Raw genomic sequence first — 8,867 nt, forward strand, 5'->3', positions numbered from 1 at the left:
GACTCCTGATTCCGAGGCGAACTGTGCATGCTCTCAGCAACTTGGGGAAACCATCTTCATTCTGGCAGAAGCTGGTTTGGCAGCAAACCTCCATCTGACTTCTGAGAGAAGGAAAGGGGGAAAGCATTTTTGAAATGAAGGGATGGGAGCAAGAATTTTTTTAAGAAAATAGTTTTGACTCAGAAACTTCTGATCAGGCTAAGGGTTACGTCCTGCGGCCAACCTAACAGCTCCGATACCACCTGAAGCGTCCCGATCCTCTGGGACTCAAATGTGATACAATTACTAGTCCCAGGAGGCTAGTAAACACATTTATACATCAGATGATTCCAGATCTGCTTAAACGAGACAAACCTATAAAGGTGGCGAACAACTTTAAGAGTTGGTCCACAACTCGGGACATATCATCAGAGTGGGGCTGAAGCAGCCCGATATACACAGCGAAGCAAATCAGCGGTCCAACAGCCACAGGCAAGGTTGGGAACAGCCGTAACTCTTACCCGATCTCCTTTTTCTGAAAAACAACAAATAAGCAAGGGTGAGTACAAACGTACTCAGCAGCCCACCTTCACCCGCGGAATGGGGAAATCAGATATAATGCATGGAATATGTGGAGCTCAGGATATTTTGCAGAAACAACAATATTTTATGCAGAGTTGTTTTGAAAAACATTTTGTATTTTTGCAAAGCGCATCCTCTCCAAAAGGAGCAGGAAGTTTTCTAGTATTATAACAAAATCCCCTGGACTAAACCATCCAGGTATCTCAGCAGTTTCCCACTGGTTTTCCTTTTCAAAAACAGCTACTGGACTTCCCGTCCACCATAGCTCACGGCTCAACCGCCGAACCTTTTAAAAACCACTTTTCTCAAACGCATCTCTTTATTTGGAAAACAAAACACTAATTGCCATACCACACCAGACTCGTCCATTCCCGTGGACACAGACTATTCGAATAGGTTTTCAAACTCTGCGCAGAGGTGTACACTTTACCCACAGTCCGGCTCTGCGATCTCATGATCAGTGAGATCCGAATCCGAATCTCTTTCTTTCCTCGCACGTCCTAACCTTAACGGTTATACCGGAAGGAGTCAGGCCACCACCATGTCCAAACCGGACAAAACTTTCCTCCTCCTTATCCTCCCGGTGCTCCCCAGCCTTCATAACCCTGGGGTTGGACCGTACGTGTTCAGATTGAGTGACTACCCACACAGTCTCGAGTGGTTGTACTATTAAAGAGTACAGGTAGTGAAGATGACAAACCGGTCCTTATACGAGGGGACAATCCTTCTGCTCACGCCTAAACCAACTGAGCCAACACCTTAGGCCCTCCCCTAAACCAGGGAGTCCCTGATTATCCCACTCACAAGGTGATAAGGGTGAAAACCCTTCATCACACACATTTTGAAAAGCATTTTCTTTTGAAAACTCACACCTGTTCTCAAATCATTTGGAACATATATATCAGGGATTGATTGCGGCAAGCGGCTAGGTGGCCATAATAACTTGTCTCAAAATCATATCATGCATAAAATAACAGGCTGAGGGTTGTGGTTGAAAAATCATAGGTAATTTATGCATCAAAGGGATCCAGTGAGCTTGCCGTGCTTATCCGGTGAAGGGGGAAGGAGAGCTCGCGGAACTGGCTTCTGGCTCCACCGCCTAGCGTAGACTTGCAGATCTGGCCTCCACGAGACGGCACGAACGCTCCGATAACTATGCAACATGAACAAGCAAACATACAAACAAGCAAGTATACCAACAAATATTTAGTATAGTGGTCAGAATAGCGATATATGGATGGGTAGAGTCTTGAGTAGAATCTGTGTCATGTGGTGTTGTGATATTACTGGTGGTGGAGCGGAGATGCTTACCAGGAGGGTGGACTGGAGGCAAAGCGACACTATGCGTGTAGCTGGCAGAGCGGAGTAACTGAGTGGGTGGGGTGTTTGCCTTGGCTGAGGGTGTTGAGTGTGTGTGGAGAGGGAGAGGGTAGCTGGGTGTATTTATAGCTGAGTGTAGGTGGTGTAGCACAGTGAAGTTCACTGTTGGTGAGAATAGTGACGAATGAATCGTCTGACTTAGTATGAACAAAAGAGTTATAGGCAGAATATGGGACAAGAGTATTTTGGGAGTTTTCTGGAATATGGACCATGCTTAAGGGATGACATGGTTGGATAGGGAATAGTTTGATAAGAATTTAGAAACGAGAATTATTGGAATCTGAGTTTGGGAGCCTGGTTCGAAGGAATCTCAAAGTTAAGCGTGCTCAACTTGGAGGAACCTGGGATGGGTGACCAGATGGGAAGTTCCCTACTGGAAGGAAAATCACAGTCACCGGAGTTCGTATGACTGGAATATGGGTCTGGCTGGTCTTAGGTGGACTGACAGCATGATGTATGAGTAGTTGAAATTTGGGGTGATCGGCTAATCGATGAATAGTAACGATGAATAGTGACGACAAAAAAGTTACTAGATATCATCGATGAGTAGTAACGATGATAAATAGTAACAATGATAAATAGTAACACTGAATAGTAACGATGAGGAATAGTGTCAGTGAATAATAATGATGAATAGTAACGGTGAATAGTGATGGTGAATAGTCGTATGAACGAACGATGAACGCTGAATAGGAACTATGAACGAACGATGAACGATGAATAGGAACTATGAATGAACGGACGAACGATCGAATGATCGGACGAACGAACGATCGGAATTTCGGCAGCATAACGGCAGGGCAAAGATTATCTGGAAGAACGATGAATAGGGACTATGAACGAACGATGAACGATGAATAGGAACTATGGACGAACGATGAACGATCGAATGATCGAATGAACGAACGATCGGAATTTCGACAGCATAACGGCAGGGAAAAGATTATTTGGACGAACGAACGGACGAACGGTCGAATGATCGGACGAACGAACGATCGGAATTTCGGCAGCATAACGGCAGGACAAAGATTATCTGGAAGAACGATAAATAGGGACTATGAACGAACGATGAACGATGAATAGGAACTATGAACGAACGATGAACGATGGAATGATCGAACGAACGAACGATCGGAATTTCGGCAGCATAACGGCAGGAAAAAGATTATTTGAATGAACAAACGGACGAACGATCGAACGATCGAACGAACGGACGAACGATCGAACGATCGAATGAACGGACGAACGAACCATGAACGATCGGACGAACGATCGAACGATCGGACGAACGATCGGACGAACGAACGAACAAACTAAGAACAGGGGACGAATGATCGAAGAACGATCGAACGATCCTTGTGCTAGTGTGTGCTTGTGTGGAACATGAAGTGGGTGTGTGTGTGGGGGGGAAGAGAGTTGCCATGAAATGGCTTGGGGTGGGATGAGAGGAGGCCCTTGCCCCTCTATTTATAGCCATGGTGGGGGGATTAGGGGGATGGATGAGAGGATTAGTGGGAGGATGAGAGGATTAGTGGGAGATTAGGATGTATTTGTCTTGTATAAGTGTAATTAGCTTGTAGAGCTCACCGTATGACACTGGAGGCATACATATACGTATGGGCATGAGGAAAGTTATGAAGAAAATATTTCTAGGGACTTGAAAAATGATTCTGAAGGTATTTCTCAAGAGGGAAATATCTGGAGATATATCGGTGGAATATTTTGGCAGTATTTCTGGAAAGAACTTGAAGGGGGTTACTCGAGAAATATCTGGGCGGTATTTCTGGAAAGAAATTGAGGGTGATCACTGGGGAAATATTTGTAGGATATTTTGAGGAGGATTTTAGAGAGAATATAGACCACTATACTTTATTTGTTGATATCAACTCGCAAACAAACATTTTGAAATGAAATTAGAAATTCATTTTGAATTTAGAGCGAGTTTGAGAAAATTTCAGGATTTGAATTTTTGGGATGCTACACTCGGGCGAGGGGCTCCGATCCTCCCCGCTGTCATAGCGTCCCCCACGCCTGGGGTGGTAGCCTCGGCGCACCTTCTCGTCGAGGTGGGCTCGACGGTCGCGACGGTGGTGCTCGTTGCCGAGGCGACCCGGGGCCGCAGGCGCGGTGTTCCGCGTGTGCCCGCTATGGACCGAGGCTTCCCGTATGAACCGGGAAGTCGCGGCGCGATGCTCCGGGGGGTACCCCTACCTTCGGGAGGCAGAGCTCTCGGCCCGTCGGACCGCAGCATCTTCCAGGAGATTCTTGAGCTCTCCCTGGATACGCCGCCCCTCGATGGTGGATGGTTCCGGCATCGCTCGGAGTAGTATTGCTGCTACGGCCAGGTTCTGGCCGACACCACTGGAAGCCAGGGGTAGCCTCGCCCTGGCATCGTCAGTGATGCGGTGCTGGACGTCCTGGGCTAGATGACACGCTTCTCCAGCCGGTGCTCGGCCTGCCCACTCCTGCCCGATATTTTGCCGAAGCTGCACAAGTTGTCCTGCTTCCTCGTCGAGCCTGGCCTATACCTCGCGGATTTGCTCGAGCTGTGCGTCCTGATCCCCCGCAGGGACTGGGACCACAGCTAGCTCCCGAAGGATGTCAACGCGAGGCGCAGGCCTAGGGGGATCACCGTTCTCCGGCATACCAAGATGGTTGCCCTCATCGAGACCCCCTAGATCGACGTGGAAGCATTCGCGACTTGGGCCACAATCCTCGTCGCCGAGGCTGTGGCTGCTATCGGAGCAATCAGAGAGGCAGTAGTCACATGCGGTCATGAAGTCCCGCATGGCACTGGGGTTATCGAGCCCGGAGAAATCCCAACCAGAGTCGGACTCGTCATCTTCCTCGGAACCCAGAGGTCCGTAGGTCGAGACGGCCGTCAGCCGGTCCCAGGGTGACCGCATATGATTCCCCGGAGGGTTTGGACATGCCTTCATGAAAGCGTCCACCGAAGCGGGGTCGCTTGGTGGGTCGCAGCTGAATCTAAAAGGCATGGGACGGGAAACGGTCGGTACCTCTTGATCGACGGGCGGTGACGAAGTCGCGTCGGGGACGGACTGCACCGTTGTCTCAGGTTCAAGGCTGACGCCCAGCAAGTCCTTCACGAGCGTGTTGGCGTCGTCTGTCTGCTTGGGGTTGGCATGTTGCGGGGAGACGACGCTCGTCTTCGTCTCAGACGCGAGGTCAACGCCCGACGTGTCCCCCGCTGGGGCGCCGGCGCCGTCGACTCGCTCGACAGCCGACGAGGTGCCGCCTCCTGCTTGGCCATGCTTGCCCCGCCTCCTCCTCCGTCGGCGGGGAAGGTGACGGGACAAACCCGGATGTTGCTCTTCCGTCACGTGGGGAAGACGTCGTCGATTCCGCCGCCAGCGGGCGGGCTGACGGCCGCCATTGTCGTTGTCCCGCGGCGGAGGAAGGAGTATCATGTCGTAGCTGCCGTCGAGGGACATGAACTCAAGACTCCCGAAACGAAGCATCGTCCCGGGTTGGAGAGGTTGTTGGAGACTACCCATCTGGAGCTTGACGGGAAGTTGTTCGTCAACACGCAGCAGGCCCCTACCTGGCGCGCCAACTTTCGGCGTTTCGACCTCGGCGGGTCCCTGGACCGACGAGTGAATTGTCGCCGCGTGTCCCAGCCCAGATGGGTCGGTGCGAGACGGAGCACAAAGGGGGGAGAAACAGCAAAGGGGAATCTCGCGGCCTCCGTGTTGTCCTGCGCCCAGGTCGGGTGCGCTTGCAGTAGGGGGTCACAAGCGTCCGCGAGGGAGAGAGAGAGAGAGACTGTCCGCCAGCCCGTTCTCCCGCGCGGCCAACCTTCTCGTACGAGAGCCTTGAACCTTCCTTTTATAGGCGTAAGGAGAGGGCCCAGGTGTACAATGGGGGGTGTAGCAGTGTGCTAACGTGTCTAGCAGAGAGGACCTAGAGCCCTAAGTACATGCCGTCGTGGCAGTCGGAGAGGTTTTGGCGCCCTGTTCATGTGATGTCGTGGCCGTCGGAGGAGTGCTTGAGCCCTATGGAAGTACAGCTGTCGGGGCTGTCGGATCCTTGCTGACATCTCCATGCTTCCGAAAGGGCCTGAGAGCCACCGTCATCATGGAGCATGCGGGGTGCCATCATTACTTGTTTACCGGGGCGAGCCAGATGGGACGCCGGTCTTGTTCCCCGTAGCCTGAGCTAGCTAGGGGTATGGTAATGATGGCCCCCCTGTGACGTGGTCGGTCCGAGCCCGAGGTCGGGCGAGGCGGAGGCTCCTCCGAGAACGAGGTCGAGGTCGAGTCCGAGCCCTGGGGTCGGGCGAGGCGGAGATCGTCTTCCGAGGTCGAGGCTGAGTCCGAGCCCTGGGGTCGGGCGAGGCGGAGTCCGTCGTCCGGCGTCGATGTTGAGTCCGAGCCCTGGGGTCGGGCGAGGCGGAGTCCGTCGTCCGGCGTCGAGGTTGAGTCCGAGCCCTGGGGTCGGGCGAGGCGGAGCTTCCTATGGCGCCCAAGGCTAGACTTAGCTGCTGTCAGCCTCACTCTATCGAGTGGCACAGCAGTCGGAGCAGGGCGGGGCTGTTTTCCCGTCAGGTCGGTCAGTGGAGCGGCGAAGTGACTGCGGTCACTTCGGCTCTGTCGACTGAGGAGCGCGCGTCAGGATAAGGTGTTAGTCGATCCTTGCATTGAATGCTCCTGCGATACGGTCGGTTGGCGTGGCGATCCGGCCAAGGTTGCTTCTCCGCGAAGCCTATCTGGGCTGGGCCTCGGGCGAGTCGAAGGTGCGTCCATTGCTTGAGGGGACCCTCAGGCGAATCGTGAATCCTCCTGGGTCGGCTGCCTTTGCCCGAGGCTGGGCTCGGGCGAGGCGGGATCGTGTCCCTTGAGTGGACGGAGCCCTGACCTGAATCGCGCCCATCAGGCCTTTGCAGCTTTGTGCTGATGAGGGTTACCAGCTGAGATTTAGGAGTCTTGGGGGTACCCCTAATTATGGTCCCCGACAATAACGATGTGTAACATGATAGCATAAACCATGCATTATATAAATCTTGACCGGTTTGATATAAGGAAAGACGTGCTGCATAATCGCGTAAATAAAGGGACAGTTACGGCTTGAGGAGCATTAGTAGAAGGAAATAAATTTTAATTTACAGCCGCAGTTTGCAGGTTTTGCTCGGGCGGATTACAGCGTAAAACGTGAGCTAAAACAACGTAAATGAGTACGAAATTTAGCGTAAATCATATATCTGTTTTGTAACAGCAAACGAAGCCCAAAATTACGGCGTGAAAATCGCGTGCACCCAATCGTGCGCGGGTTCTGGCTAGGGCAGATTACAGCGTAAAACGTGAGCTAAAACAGCGTAAATGAATACGAAATTTAGCGTAAATCCTATATCTGTTTTGTAACATCAAACAGGGCCCAAAATTACGGCGTGAAAATCGCGTGCAGCCGATCGTGCTAGGGTTCTGGCTCGGGTGAATTTAATCATAAAACGTGAATCGACATAACGTAAATGAATACGAAATTTACGTAAATTATAGACCTGTTTCGTAACAGCGAATAGGGTCCGAAAATTACGGCGTGAAAATTGATCACGTTCGATCGTGCACGGATTTTGGCTTGGTCAAATTTCAGCGTAAAACGTGAACCAAACATCGTAAATGGGTACAAATTTTATCGTACATCATCAATCTATTTCGTAACGACGAATGTGGCCTAAATTACGGCGTGAAAATCGCGCTCCGATCGTGCTCGGGTTCTAGGTCAGGTGGATTTAAGCGTAAAACGTGATCCGAAACAGCGTAAATGGATACGAATTTTAGCATAAATCAATGATCTGTTTTGTAACGACGAATGTGGCACTTGCTTTTTAGTGGAAGCGTAAAATGCAATAAGAGCTATCGTAAAATTTTATTTGAAAATGTATAAATCACGATGGTCATAGACGACATGATGACGACGTAGATGCCCCTGAGCGCCGCCGACTCCTTAACGCGCTTGAGCAGCTCGTACCCGGTCATCCCAGGCATCCAGTAGTCGATGATGATCATGCTGACGTCGGGGAGCAGGCCCATCGCGAGCAACTCCAGCGCGCGCGTCGCCAACTCCACGACAGTCACCCTGTACCTGGAGCCGCGCAGGATCCTGGCGATCGCGGCACGATCACGGATTTGTCGTCCACCGCCAGCACGTGCTTCTCCAGCTCCGACGCGTCCACGGGCACCACCGCCTTCCTGCTGTCGTTGGCCCTGGGTGCAAGGGATGGCGCCACAGATGCTGGAGCGGCGGCGGCGGTGGCCATCACAGAGATGGACGGGACAACCACCGTTGTCGCCGGGCCTAGGGTGCGCTGCCGTCATCCGTCCGCTTCGATAGCACCGTCACCGCTTGCCCGCCTGCCTCGGAGCGTCGTTGTCGCTCGTTCCTGGTGGAGCGCCGCTGCCGGTCGCCTGCCTCGAGGCGACACCGCTGCTGGCCCCCAGGATCACCGCTGCTCGCACGTCCGAGGGAACCGCCGCCGCCGCTAAAACCTAATCCTTGGCGGCGTGCGGGTGTTTTTATAGTAGCGGCGTGGGACTGGATAATTGTGAGCGCGTGGGCCGGATCGTGGGCCCGATGCACGTAATATACGCAGACTATATTTGCATAAACTGATACACACATTAGCATAACTCATATTATAATTTAGCGTAAGCACAGTTAGGTACAATAAGCCAAAAAAGGTCCGATGCGGTCTGCGCACCTGATCGGGGCTTCCTGTAGTTAAATAGAGCCCAGGGCTCTAAATACTATATATATATATACCACAGATGAGACATGAGAAGCGATCCTCCGATTTAGAGCAGGGCGGTGGCAGACCGCGGCACAAAACTATGGCCAGGGCTCCGTTCTTTCTCATCAAGATTAGATTAGAAAAATGAAACGTCCAGTCCACTAGGAAACTGAAACGACGG

At 52.0% G+C, this 8,867-nt stretch overlaps 1 pseudogene; it reads right to left on the reverse strand.

Annotated features, from left to right (window-relative positions):
* Positions 1 to 7,811: 7,811 nt before the first annotated feature.
* LOC103639743 (two-component response regulator ORR6-like) lies at positions 7,812 to 8,215 on the reverse strand (annotated as a pseudogene).
* Positions 8,216 to 8,867: the final 652 nt, after the last annotated feature.

This window comes from Zea mays, chromosome 9, assembly GCF_902167145.1.
Source record: "Zea mays cultivar B73 chromosome 9, Zm-B73-REFERENCE-NAM-5.0, whole genome shotgun sequence".
NCBI lineage: Eukaryota > Viridiplantae > Streptophyta > Magnoliopsida > Poales > Poaceae > Zea > Zea mays.